General features: G+C 48.5%; 1 long non-coding RNA gene across 2 annotated transcripts; it reads right to left on the bottom strand.

Moving 5' to 3' along the window:
• Positions 1–1,069: 1,069 nt before the first annotated feature.
• On the bottom strand, positions 1,070–10,653 carry LOC308497574. Of its 2 annotated transcripts, XR_013993342.1 has the most exons (5): positions 10,459–10,547; positions 8,562–8,701; positions 7,655–7,908; positions 2,203–2,510; positions 1,075–2,043 (listed from the first exon to the last, which is right to left on the bottom strand). It is a non-coding gene; the product is annotated as an uncharacterized lncRNA (long non-coding RNA). The 2 variants fall into 2 exon arrangements; XR_013993341.1 differs by lacking the exon at positions 8,562–8,701 and having other exon boundaries at positions 1,070–2,043; positions 10,459–10,653.
• Between the last annotated feature and the right edge of the window lie 2,604 nt (positions 10,654–13,257).

Raw genomic sequence — 13,257 nt, 5'->3', positions numbered from 1 at the left:
GAAAATGTTCAGGGAAAGATTTATTTTTGCAAGTGGACTTTTGCCAGACATAGATGGTATCTTCCAGGAAAATGCTAGGTCCTTGCTAATGAGAGAAGAGAGTCAAGGAGCAAAGCTGGGTATTTAAGTCCAAGGCCATTGCTAGGGAGGGCTGGGGTCCACATCAGTACCTCTGTGGCCCAGGACGGGCTGGGAATGTGACTCATAGAGGCCAATGCGGGTTTCAGAGTGCATAGCCTGAGCACTTGTCTGCCATAGAGGAGCCCCCTTCTCCCTTCCGCTAATGGGCCACCCCACCACACCCGCAGCTGCCCCAACAGCTCTCTGCACAGTCAGGTGGAGACTGGATCACAAGACACCAATTTGCATTTCAAATGCACCAGGAAAGTCTCTATTTAAGGAGCCCGTGGTCACCCATCGTCTGAGACAGTTACATGATGCCTCACTGCTTCCCATGGGGATGGCGACGGGAACCTCTCCTGGGGGAGAGGTTTTCCCTTCAGGGTTGGAAGGAGCCAACCACAGAATAGAAGGAGGGTACTTCAGGGGCCCTCCAGGGGGTTCGCTGACACCCAAGATGGAAGCAGAACTGAGTTCTCTCACCTCCTAGTAGTAGCTCATAAATGAAAACCATATCAGGGAAGCCTGGGGGCCCTGCAGAGCTCACTGGCTTCTCGTGGTCCCGTCCTCTTCCCCAGCTCTCTTCTGGGGACCTGGGTGAAGGGGGGCGCACAGGGAAGAAGACACTGTGGCCCGGTTCTTACCTACATTGGGGAGCCTCATGTATGTGTTTTTGGCTAGTGGCTTCTCACCTGTTCGCCGGGATCTCCAATCCGAGGACCCTTGGCTTCACAGGGGCTCTAGCCACTTAGCCTCTCACTCTCCATGCTGTCCGGAGGTAGCCCCCAAACCACCGCCTCCCTGCCTTCCTTCCAACTGTGTGTGTCCTCTTTGGGTTTGACAGTCCTGCTTCCCTGCACCCTGCGTTCTGTGAAGTCAATGAGGGGGGTCTGCAAGCTATTTTCAAGATTTCAAAAAGCCCAAAGGAAATCATACATTTACCTCAATGAAGTTCTCAGACTAAATAAAACATTAAGTTTATTTGCTTTGGGCTGGAGTCATATCAACCCAGTGTGGTAACAGTGGTTATCTTGCCTGATCAGAAACACTAATTGGCAGTTATATGTCTTTGATGAATAAAATTCAAAGAAACAAATTATTATTCAATAAATGTAGTTTGCTGGGTAGATAAAAGCTTTCAAAACATGGAATCCCTTGAGGAAAGAACTAAAAAGGATCTTTCGTGGTGAAAGGGGTGGGAAACTCTGATTTACACAAATGTCATATTTTCGTTAAAGCAAAGCACGCACATTTTTCCATAGGCCTTTGATGCCAGATTTCTCATTAGCGAATTTTGACTTCACAGCATTCCTATAAATAATACATTGTTCATGCCAGCTTTTCCCAAAGTGTGATTCACCAAACTCTAATGGGTGCTCCTTGTGAGTTCATAGGAAAAGGCCCACGATCCAAGTCGCTTTGGCAAAAACTAGCTAAGCCAGAGGAAACCACGTATGGGGGATTTTTCAGAGCTCTTAACAGATAATATGAATCAAGAGTCTCCAAGAGGGAGACAGGGCAAGCAGTGTTCCCTGCCGTTAGCTGTGGGATCCATATTTTGAGGCACGTTCTGAAGTAACATGTGTTCCACAGAGCACGCTTTGGAACATGCAAGATTATGATGACAAGGGTGACCCTACTGACAGCCATCTGGACAGACAAACATAAAGAGGAGAAAGATGGATGAAGAGATGTGGAAAGGGGAAGAACGAAGGGAGGCAGGCCCCAGGGAGGGGTGGGGATGCAGCACACAGGAATGCCAGCACGTGTGGCATCAACACTTTGCTCTCTTCCTACACCCCCTGCAGAATGGAGATGGGGACACGTATGCAGCAGGTGGGGTATAGGCCCCCATTTTATCCCAGTGCCCTGGATTCAGCGGCTTGGGAAGCCTCCGCTTCCTTTGATTTCCAGCGTTGTCTCCTGTGAAAAGAGCAGGACGTAGGGAATTCATGAGCAGTGTCTCAACGGCCTGTAGTGAAACCCACTTTATAAGATCCTACCTGACTCCTCACTTCTTTGGGCCCTGTGAGTCCCTCTTCCTTCCTCTGAGGCCACCCCAGCACCTACATGTAGACTCACACAAAGCTACTTCTTGGCTTGCCAGCAGCACAGATGACACGATTCTCAGTGTGCACGGGTGGTTGTGGCTCTGCAATATGTCCAGATGCGACATGGGAAAGTGATGCATCCAGATGTTTCCCCTACACAACTCCAAATGTGAAGAATCTGGAATAGTGCAGAGAAGGCCAGTATGGGAGGGGAGGCTGGAGCCTTGTGAGGGCTTCTCCAGGACGATGTACAGACATGGGGCTGAGTTTCCTTTCCTTTGCAAGGAGAGAAAAGGAGTTCGTACTCGAGAGAGGCGGTAGTGCCTTGCAGGCGGCTGACTGGGGAGGGAAAAGGGAGAGAAGGAAAAAGATGTAGTATGTTCAGCTCCTATAATATGCCAGACCCTTCCACCCATTTACTTTTACTTCATCCTCATAGATACCCAGGAAAGTAGATTTCTTATTCCCATTTTATAGATGAGAAAAGCAAAGCTCAGCAAAGCCAGTGGATAATTAATAAGTGACCTGTCCAGCCCAAAGTCCCACAAGCTGTTCCTGTGCTATGCTGCCTCTAGGAATTCAAGAGACTTGACTTGGTTGAAGGGACATGGCTTCCTAGCCAAGAATTCTGTGAGAAACTCCGGAAGACACAGCTGAGAAACTTTGAGGAGGGAAGTTTCAAGAGGAAGCCAAGAGAGATTATCTGTGGTCCTTGCTTCTGCAGTGTCAGAGGCAGAAAGTGTGAAGCAGTGACAGAACAAGCAAGAAGGTCAGGTTGACCCCCAAGGGTAGAAGGGTAGCTTGTGCATGAAAAGAAGAGACCACTGACCATCTAGGTTGTGATATCTGAATCAGCATACTTTGAATAACAAGGATGTGCTTAATGAATTCCTAAAACTGTGACTGGGAATGATTGAAAAGCTTCATTGAAAAGAATCTAGAAATCATATCCATTTGTGCTTTCTATTTGTGCAGAACTTTGAGCTTTGTAACAATAACTTCATACCTATATTCTCATCATATTTATGTTACTTGTCCTCCGAGGTAAGGGGTGGGTACGTAATAATTACTGCCTCCACCTGACAGATAAAAAACTGGCGCCCAGTGTAGTAGGAGAAAAGGCATCTTTTAAGCCTGACAACTGGGGATTGACAGAATTCCTTACTTGTCTACACTTCTCCGTACAGTGCAATATCCAATCTAAGAACACCTCTAAGACGAGCCATGCAATGACTTGAATTGCCAAGTCCAGTTAACTAATATCTGTGGTAGAACTAGAACTTGAGTCTCCTGGCGCCAGAGTCACAGAGTCTTCCACACCTGCCATCCCATTTCTAATTTAACATAAGAAGATTTCTAAGGCTTTGCACACCAAAATGGCATCCTGTCTCTGGAAATACTTTCCGGTGTACTGAGAGATGGTCATCAAAAGTCGCCTTGACCAGGGTTCGGTGACTTCATGCGCAAGCTATCTTCAGCCCAGGCGGTGTCTGGAATTTACCCAGAGGTCTTCTGGAACCACAAGCAGATGACTGCCTAGTAAATTGACCCTGGCACTGACGGTCAATTTCATGCCAGAGCTTCTTCCCAGTGACCTCATTCGTTGAGTCAGACTTAATTCTATCACAATCCTCTGAGCAAGAATCCAAGCCGCTGGATGGCACGTCTCAGAGGCATTCTCAGACTGCGTACTTATTATACTTGATCGCCTTAAGGGATGGGAAAAACGTTCTGTCAATCAGCAGTTGCTGGGCTTCAGTGATATATCAGTTTGGCTGCCTTTTTATTTTTTAACAGTAAATTTAACCAAGTACTTCGAAATGAAGATATTAATTCATCATTAATTTTCAGTTAATGTTGTCATTAAATATTGGTAGGAGTGAGTGAAATTGAAATCTTTTTCTGAGAAGGTTATTCTAAAATCTCTGCTAGGGACAAGCAGCCAAGTTAAGTTAGAGCAGTTGAATTTAGGAACTCTGCTTGTTATTGACCAAACAACTTCCATTCCGTGGGAAGAGAAATGGGCTGATTATAAAGTTCATCAGGTTCCCTTGGGGACAGAGACAATGCAAATTTAAAGAGACACTTATAGAGTTATCAAGTCAACTGGCTCAGATAAGGAAAAAAGGAATAAGAAGTTAAAATAAATAAGCACTTTCAAGCCCACATCAGGAAAACAATTCTTTTTAATTAAGCAAGAAATTCAAAGCACAAAAGCAAAGAAAAGGGGCTTAAAGACAGTTTCTGTCAGTGTGAGGTATTTGCAGGAAAGAATTAGGGCAACCAAGGATTATTATTTTCTTAAGCTTTTGATTGAAATCTCAGACTTTTATCCGTTCTGCAGTTAGAAAAATCAAGAGACAAGTGGCCCAGTCTCCCGCGAGGGGAAACTAAAGGCCAAAAATAACCTGGGGCTCTTGAAATTCCAGGGGGAAAGTCAGTGGCTGTTCAGCCAATCCTTTGAATAACCATACTTTTTCCTACTTAGCTTCATGTCTTGGCCACAAGGGCCCATCAGATAATTTCCGACCTCCACACTTTCCCTTTAGAGTTTTCTCCATTGGAGTTGCCCTCTCCCTGGGGGTGTAACTGGAGCCTTCACTCCTGCAGGCTCACCTTTCAGGCCTCCTTCAGACAGCTGTGGGATTGCTGTCTAATGGCCACAGCCTCTCAGGACAGTTGGCAGGACAGCCAACTACCTGGGGCAGACCCATTTCTCTGTCTTTACCAACAAACCCATGCACAGGGCTGCCGTCCTTGGCTTTTGAACCATACCAGTAGTTTCGTTCACTGTCAGATAAAAAGAATTCTAGTAAAGTCTCCAGCATTAACCAAAAATTTATTTCTATTTTACCATGGGGGAAAAAAAATCTCTTGGCTATGTGGGGAGTGCCCTCTTAAGCCCACATGGCATGAAAAAGAATGAGTAAGATCTCCATCTGCTCACGCAGAGGGATTTTCATGATGTATTTATTGTTCAGTGAGCAATACAAAAGGCCGAGCATTTTATCCAGTATGATTCAACTCTTGTAATACAAACAGTGACAGAAAAGGAGTGACACCCCTAACATGGGAATACGTGCGCATGCACAAGCAGAAAAGGACAAGTTTTCAATAGCCATGACCTTAGTGATAGGTTTCGGTAAAGGGACTGGAGGCACGTAAGAAAATACATTTTGAAGAAAGCGCTTATAAAGAAGCACAAGTATTCGTGTGGTCATTACAGGTTTTCGTGTAGGAGTCAAATGAAATACAACTTAAAGTTCAACCTTAGAGTTTTAGTTAAATTGTGGTACAAACACACATTGCCATCTCTCCTGCCTGTAGATACAGACAGAGATGTGGGGGCAGGCGTTCTGATCTGAGGAGGAGGAGTTCAGGGGGAGAGGCTGGACCTCTCCTCTTCCTCCTCCTTCCTCTTCCTTCCACTTCCTTCCTTGGCTTCCTTTCTTCCCCCTCTCCCACCTTTTCCTCAATCCCTTTCCTCTTCTCCCCTTGCCCTCCTCCTCCCCACTTCCTTTTCTCCTTTCCCCCACCTGTTCCCCTTCCCCTTTCCTCTGCCTCCTCTCCATCCTGGAAACTTTTCAGGGCTGCGGCATGGCTTGGCCTTCACCCAGGGCCTGCCCTACAACCAGAGCCAGTGAACCTCTGTTCATAAAAGTATTTCTCCTGATTCCTGCTCTGCTGCCCCCAGCTGCTTAGAAGGCCTGGCTTCTGTGCCTACCTCTGTCACTTAGATACAGTGGGATCTGGGGTCAGGTGCTTCTCTCTGTGGACCTCCGTTTCCAGTATGCACTGTTAACCCCAGCCTTTCTGGAGAGTTAATGTAGCGAAAGCCCTCTGCCCAGCCAGTCATGCTAACGAATGTGCAAAGGCCCTGTGGCACTCTCAGGTTAATGACTTCATCCAGCCAGGCAGGCCCAGAAGTGGCCATGAAGACCTGTGTGGAGATTGGGATAGGAACTCCCCAGTGAAGCTAGCTGGGGGTTTCTAACACTATTTTTAACACCTGCCCTCAGATGTTGTGAAGAGGCAAATAGAAGTGTGTGTGCAGAGTGCAGCTCTGAGGAAGCTGCTGGTGGGCTTCGGCATGCACAAGGATCAGAGAGGAAAAAAGTACACAAACCGAAGGCACTCATCTTCCTCTTTCAATCTCTGCTACATTATATCATCCCCAAGGATTGACTCTGTTCCCCATGAAACTACTTGTGAATCATTCTTTTTTTCTGAAAAATGTTACTCTACAAATGAAGGAATCTCCATAGCAACCATTTTATATCCCTGGAGCCTTAAGAAGGAAGTACAGTGAGAGTTCTTGGCATCTTCAGAGGACCTGAAGCCTCTCATTTCCCTAAGTCTGAGAGACAAAGAAATTGGCCTAATCTTCAGATTTCAGCTGAAGTAGAAGCTAACAGGAGTCTCAAAAATGAAACAATAACCAAGGATATCAGTGTGAGAGTGAAACTCGCATGCCTTATGAAGAAATGTGGGGCGCACAGAAGAGGATTGGGCCATTTTGGAGGTTTGCAGGCAGGAAAGCCCATGCCATCTGGTCTCCTCTGGCAGTGGCTGGGCCTTGGCTGCAGCCCAGGCCTCTTCCAAGCTGCTCTGGGGAGACCTCCTTCCCTTCTCACGTCCCTTTTTTCTCTTATATCAGAAAGCATCCCCTTCCCCTCCTTGGCAGAATGGGAAAGGAATTAGGAAAACCACCTCAGGTCCGCCTGGGCCTCTAACGCTCATTTCACAGAGAAGAAACCAGGTGAGCAGGAATGTATGGGACTGCTGATCCCAGAGTGGGGTGTGTGTGTGCGCGCGCTTTTACTGCAGGGTTGACTGCCTGGAAGTTTCCAGCTCCTGGAGAACAGTCTCTATATTCCTCATACCCCATGACTGCTCCTCTCGCCCTCCCCATCCACAGGGGTGCTGCTAGAATGAACCTATTTATAGCTTTGGGGGCTTCTACAGGGCCCCTGCCAGGCAAGTGGCCAAGGTGGGCTTCCCTCCTGACACAGGGACTGTCAACACCTCCCGCCCCTCACTGTGGACACCCAAGGCACAGAGAGGCAAACGGCCAGAGTAATGGAAGGCACAGCCTCACCCAGCTGGAGACTGGTGCTTCTCCAGGCTGGGGCTCTCTCCTGCATCTCTCCCTCCCTCCCTTCCTCTCTCCGATTTGGCTCAGAGTCTTAAGTTGCCCACCTTGTCCACACCATCTACCTCAGTGTCCCATTCAGGGCTCCCTGGCCCTGACTCCCACCGTCCTCCAGGTTTCCCTTTCACAGCACAAGATGGGGGGGACGGGGCACCACCTGTTGCCGACTTTCCTCTCCCCTAAGACAGACCTTCACCCACAGCCAGGTGGTCCATCTGCGGGAGTTGGGTTGGCCCACCCCTGAGGTCTCCAGTGTGGGTGGGGTCAGGAGTAGGAGGGAGGGAAAGCCCCAGCAACTCAGGGAAGGGATAAAACCCAGCAACCGCTCTACCTGTTTCCTGCCGGGACGCCTGGAGCTCTGGCCGCACACCCTAGCTTTTCTCAGCTGTTTCCTCTGTGGACCGCTATGGCCACACCTGGGCACGCTAATCCAGTACATTTAATTCCAGGGTACATTTAATTCCTGTCAATCCAGGTGCACTGTCAGCAGCAGGTCAGGGGGGTTCTGACGTAAATAGTGATCACGTGTGCTTGGTCCTCAACGTTGTTCCTTTTTGTGGCATGCGCAATTCACTGCGCACCATCCTAAATAAAAAGAAGAACGAGACACCCTCACACCCCATCCATGGCTTAACGGAAAAAATCGTGCGAAGGACTTCACCTCTGCCTCCATCCCAAGCTCTACGATAACTGCCCTTCTCCCTTCCTGCTCTTCAGTGTCCCTTCTCGAGCATTCATTCATTGCCCATTTCCTTGGCACCCACTCTGCACCATGGCCTGCGTTTGTTGCTGGGAAAGAAACAAGGAAAAAAGAAATCCTGCCCTCAGGTCTGAGCCACTCTTGCTCGGAGACAAATAAACCCCTCGGGGAGGCTGTCCATCGGTATGCAGATGAGCGGACGAGGCCGTGGTGTAGGTCACCCCTCCTGCAGTGGGGCTTGCCTTTGTTTTCTAGATTGGGGTTTAACAGTAAGGTTTTTCAGCAGGTGAATGTCCATTGGGCAAACTTTGCCCCTGGGTGAGGATATACATAGTTGTTCATATGTGTCACCCATATAAGTATTTATTATTAATTGTAACAATATTATTATTATTAATTCCCTCAGGCTGAGCACAGCTCTCTCAGCTCCCTCACGAGACTAAGTCATCTGACAGCCTCTCCCCACCCCCACCCCCATGGTGCCTTGAGAACCTCAGGGATTAACCCTGGCACATGGTAGGTTCACAATAGTGTTTACCTGATGGGCAGAAGTAGCTGAGGGATGAGGAAGAGCTGGTTCCTTGAGGCACCTGGGGGCAGATTGGCCCTGCCCCTCCCCACCTGGGTAGACTCTGCCCTGAACTTCCTTGTCTGTAGAACAGGAATAGTGACGCCCACCTGGTGGATCACAGACAGTGTATGTAAAACCGGACAATAAATAAAGAGTTCTCCAGGGAAGCTCTTAGGCATAGAGTCAAAATTTCCAAGGAAGAGAACCTTCAGTCAAATATTTTTCAAGCAGCTCTGTGCTAGGTGCTGGGGCACCGCTGAGCACCTGGGAATGAGGGAATAAGGACCACGGGGCAGACAGAATGCAGAGGGGCCAGATGAGGAGCCAGGAAGGTGGCTGCCCAGCATTCGCCCCGACCCAGGCACTGGGGAGTCATAGAAGGGCCACATCTTCTTTTCTCTGAGGCGGGAACACAAGTGGGGCAGAAGGGCCATGAGCAGATTCACCGATGGGCTAAGCCTGGCAGGTTGTGGGTTCAGCTTCTGTGTGAATGGTGGCTTTGACCTCAAGCCAAGGAGGGTGGTCCTAAGGCTTAGAGGGGAAACATTGTCTCTCAGCAACACAAGGGGATGGAAAGGGGAGCTGAACCAAAGGCTGGTCAAGAAGTCCCAAAGCCCATGCTGGTTCCCTGGAGCAGAGAGCCAGCACCCCCAGAAATGCCTTAGTGTGGCCTGAACAAGGCTGGGTTGGGCTGAGACCACCCTGGCACTGCACACAGAGGTGGGCGAGCAGGACACGCTTGACATGGCACTGTCAGGCCCAGGAAGGCTGGGGGCAATGGACTGGCCGTTGAACAAGAGCCTCTTCTAGGATGTAAATTCATGCTGTGTCCCATCCACACAGCAGCCTCAGGAGAGCTTTTCCTGCCTCCAAAGGAGGCCAAGTCCTATCTTTAACAATCAAGAACTTCTACATGGGAGTCTGGGTCAAGATAGCAGAGTCGTGTTGAAGGTCAACTGTAACTGGTGGGGGGTAGCGGGAGAACTTCCACATGCGCCCTAAGCTCTTTTTAAAAAAGATGACATGCTCCAATTCAAATGTCCACGATGGATGAATGGATAAACCAAACATGGTGTATCCGTACGATGGAAGATTAAAAGGAATGAAGGACTGACGCATGCACAAGGTGGATGGATTTTGAAAATCTTAAGTTAAGTGAAATAAGCCTGACACAAAAGGTCACATGTATGATTTCATTTTTATGAAATGTCCAGACTAGGTAAATCCATACAGAAAGCAGACTGGTGTTTGTCAGGAGTTGCCAGGAGCTGCGGGGAGGGGTGCATGGAAGTGACTGCTTGATGGGTTTGGGGTTTTCATTTGGGATGATGAAAATATGTTGAGACCCATAGGTGGTAGTTGTGCAAACATTGTGAATGTACTAAGTGCCACTTTAAAATGGTTACTTTTATGATTTTCTGTGATATGAATTTCATCTCAATTTTTTAAAAAGTTTGCAGCTGAAAGATGAGAAATGAAATGCTGTCATGGACACTTATGAGGCAGCAAGGTCCCACTTCAGGAAGAAAGACTTACTCCCCAAGCTGCTGGGTTGCTGCCCAAGGCCAGGCCTGGGATGTCAGTCCCGCACCCCCAGCCACACCCCTTCCCCAGGGGGGACACCCAATGCCTGCCTGACTGGAATGGGAGTATAAAGGCCCCACCCCAGCTCTGAGGGGTCTCCCAACCTCAGAGCACCCAAAGGTCCCCTGAACCTGCACCACCGCTCAGCTCTTCCCTGCCCCCATGCCTGCCCCCTTCTCACCACATCCCTTCCCTTGCCCTCTGAGCGCTGACCTCCATCTCTGAGTTGGCTTCTTGGGGACCCACTGCTATAGGGTCCCATAGGTGAAGGTTTCTGTACCTGCACAAAGCAGCCGGACGATAATGTCCAAGCGGGGAAAAGGCCAGAATGCACTCCTTGTCGTTCCGTAGGACAGACTGTGAGGGCCCAGGTGCCGTGGGTGTTTCTGTTTTTATCATCTGAGGAGCAGGTTGGCAGAGCAGGCCCTGTTGTGGCATTTTGGTTTCACAGTTGCTTTGGGACCCCTGCCAGGACAGAGCCTCTGACCAGGAGAACTTTGGAAAGACATTTACCCAATCACCCTGATCCCCCAGGTTGCTTGTTTCCAAGGCTTTTAAAAATAGAAGTGTGAAAAACATGTAATGGCCAAGAAGCGGTGGGGCTCTGTGCGTCTGTGGCCACGGTCAAGCTGGCATGCAGCCCCGAGATGCATGAGGAAAACAAGTGCCTGTGGCTCTGATGGATGGACACACTCTGGGAATGTCACCTGTGCCAGGCCATGAATCACGTGCCAGGCAGTGGTCACTGGAGAGGCCATGTTTGTTCTATAATTACATGGGGCAGTGGAGGTGTCCCCTTCATCCATGGCTTTTCCTCAAGCCTTGGGCTGTGACCAGAGGGCATTATTGCCCAGTAAACGAGGCAAGAAGGGCAGGTGGGGAGCCTGGGTCCGGAGAACTCAGCAAGCAATGAAGTCACAACCTCAACATTTCTGTGACTTAATCTTCAAAAAGAAAATAATGAAACAGCCTATTTCCACAGGTCCAAGCAGGTTTCTTTAAAAAAGGATTTTAAGAGCCTGGGATAAACCAGGGTAATATACCAAGAATTTACTTGATATATTTATTGATATATTTACTGCAACAATTTGAAATGTGTGATATTTTGCAGAATCAAGACTGACGTTTATTTTGGTGGAAATTATGAAGGCAGAGTCAGCTGAGCAAATGATGTAACCAGATGTTACTGCAGTGGAGAAAGAGCAGGTTTTTCTAGAACTATGAAAATCTTCCATGTCCATATAGTAGTAACTGATACGCTAACGATACACCATTTTCCTGTCCTCATTAAGGATCTCAAAGGAGTTTTCCTGCCTGAAATTTACCTCACTTAAACTTCCACACGTGCTTGTGTAGTTTAATAGATGTAATTCAGATTTCATTTTACTAATTTGATGAGGCTTCCTCCACTTAAGTGAGATAGTGGTTAGTAAAAACACTGCGCCAATCATGAAAACTATTAATACATGGATGATTTTGAAAATAATATAAATGACATTATTTTAGATGAGGGGTTGGGCTGGTATTGTGGGTGAAATGCCATCCACGCTGGGCTCTGTGCCCTCGGCCATCTATTTGGAGAGCTACGCTTTATGATGTCGTCTGTGTCAGTACGTGCATACCTGGATATTACATCCAGCTCCTTGGCAGGACCACCAGAGATGTGCATGATCTCCAGGCATAACTGCAGCTGGGGGCTGCCTCAGCAGAGCCTGACCCTGAGTTCCAGGCACAGCTACCTCCAGTGAGTCTTGGGCCAGCAGCCTCTGGGACTTCGTACCATTCATTGTCTTGTGTGAGGAAGGAAGGAAGCAGTAAGAAGTGTGTTTTGGGTGACGATGCATGGGAATAACCACCTGCCTAGAAACTGAGTCTGACCCCTTTGGAGGTGTTCACGAGGGTCTGTGGGCGGGTCAGGGTGAGAGGGTGAGGCAGCTACTGGGAGGGGAGCTTTAGCTACAGGTATGGGGGGGGGCACAGTCTGGCCCCAGCCTGGCACTGGAGGCCCAGCACCATTTTGGCTACTCAGGGGTTTTGTTCCTAAGAGGCAGAGGCCCCAAGGCAGCACCTCACAGAGGCTCTGGCGGTGGAGGGCCAGCACTGTGAGTGTTTCGTCATCTACATATGGCACGCGGGAGCTCTAGTGAAACGGCTTTTAGTGGGCCCAGGAGAGAGAGCATCTGGAGGCTCCCGCAAGGGCCTGAGACATGGCTTGGGGAGCCTCCGAGGTCCTGAGTAAAGGAGAGGAAAGTGGGATGAGCCCCTGGAATGGGAGCACGCATGCTAATGAAACTTTATGGGTATGAATTTGCCTGACTTGTACTGGGGGAGGTGAGGAGGAGAATAGGGGCATGCCAGTGTGCTTACGGAGCAAAACTGTAGGGAAAGTGACACGGATACACAGTCTCTCGAGAATATCTTACAGAAATTCCCAGAAAGGCTTCCCATTTGTTCCCGGCTCTTCCTGGAAAGAGGGCAGGGAGGAGAGGAGGCTGTGGTTTGCTTCCTTAGCTCACTCTGGGTTTAAATTCTGCATCCTGGGCAGTTGGGGGCCATTGTTATTCTGCACAAATGCCTCCAGCCCAGTGTCAATCCGGAGGGGATTTGGTGTTCCTCCGATAGAATACCATCAGCACCTGGGGACATAAGCAGAGAGGTGTCTTCCACCCCCAGGAAAAACGTGGGCAGGGTTAAGGAAGGGCCAGAAAGGATGCCTGCCACCATGGGTAAGATTAAAAGGTGATTCTCCAGTTATTTCTTATTTTACTAGCAGGAGGATTGATGGGTTTGGAAAGAGACCTGGAACTGCAGGAAGAGAGAGGAGCACCCGCTTGGAAAATGCCAAACAATATTTTCATCTTAAAAAACTATTTTTTTTTATTTCATTTGGCTTTGGAATAGAGGAAATCATTCTTTTTTCTTTTTTAAGATTGATCTTCCCCACTTTGCTCCTCTTCAGCTTTTTGAAAATGAACTTGACTCCTTTGAGCATGCACCAGCCAAATGAGTGGATCAAAAAAACTGGGGTGTCACAGGGGAAGCCCTTTGGAAGTTAGGTTTTCCAACAACTGGATAAGCG

Source organism: Rhinolophus hipposideros (assembly GCF_964194185.1).
Source record: "Rhinolophus hipposideros genome assembly, chromosome: 5".
Classification (NCBI taxonomy): Eukaryota; Metazoa; Chordata; class Mammalia; order Chiroptera; family Rhinolophidae; genus Rhinolophus; species Rhinolophus hipposideros.
This window is presented reverse-complemented; position numbering and strand designations above follow the sequence as displayed.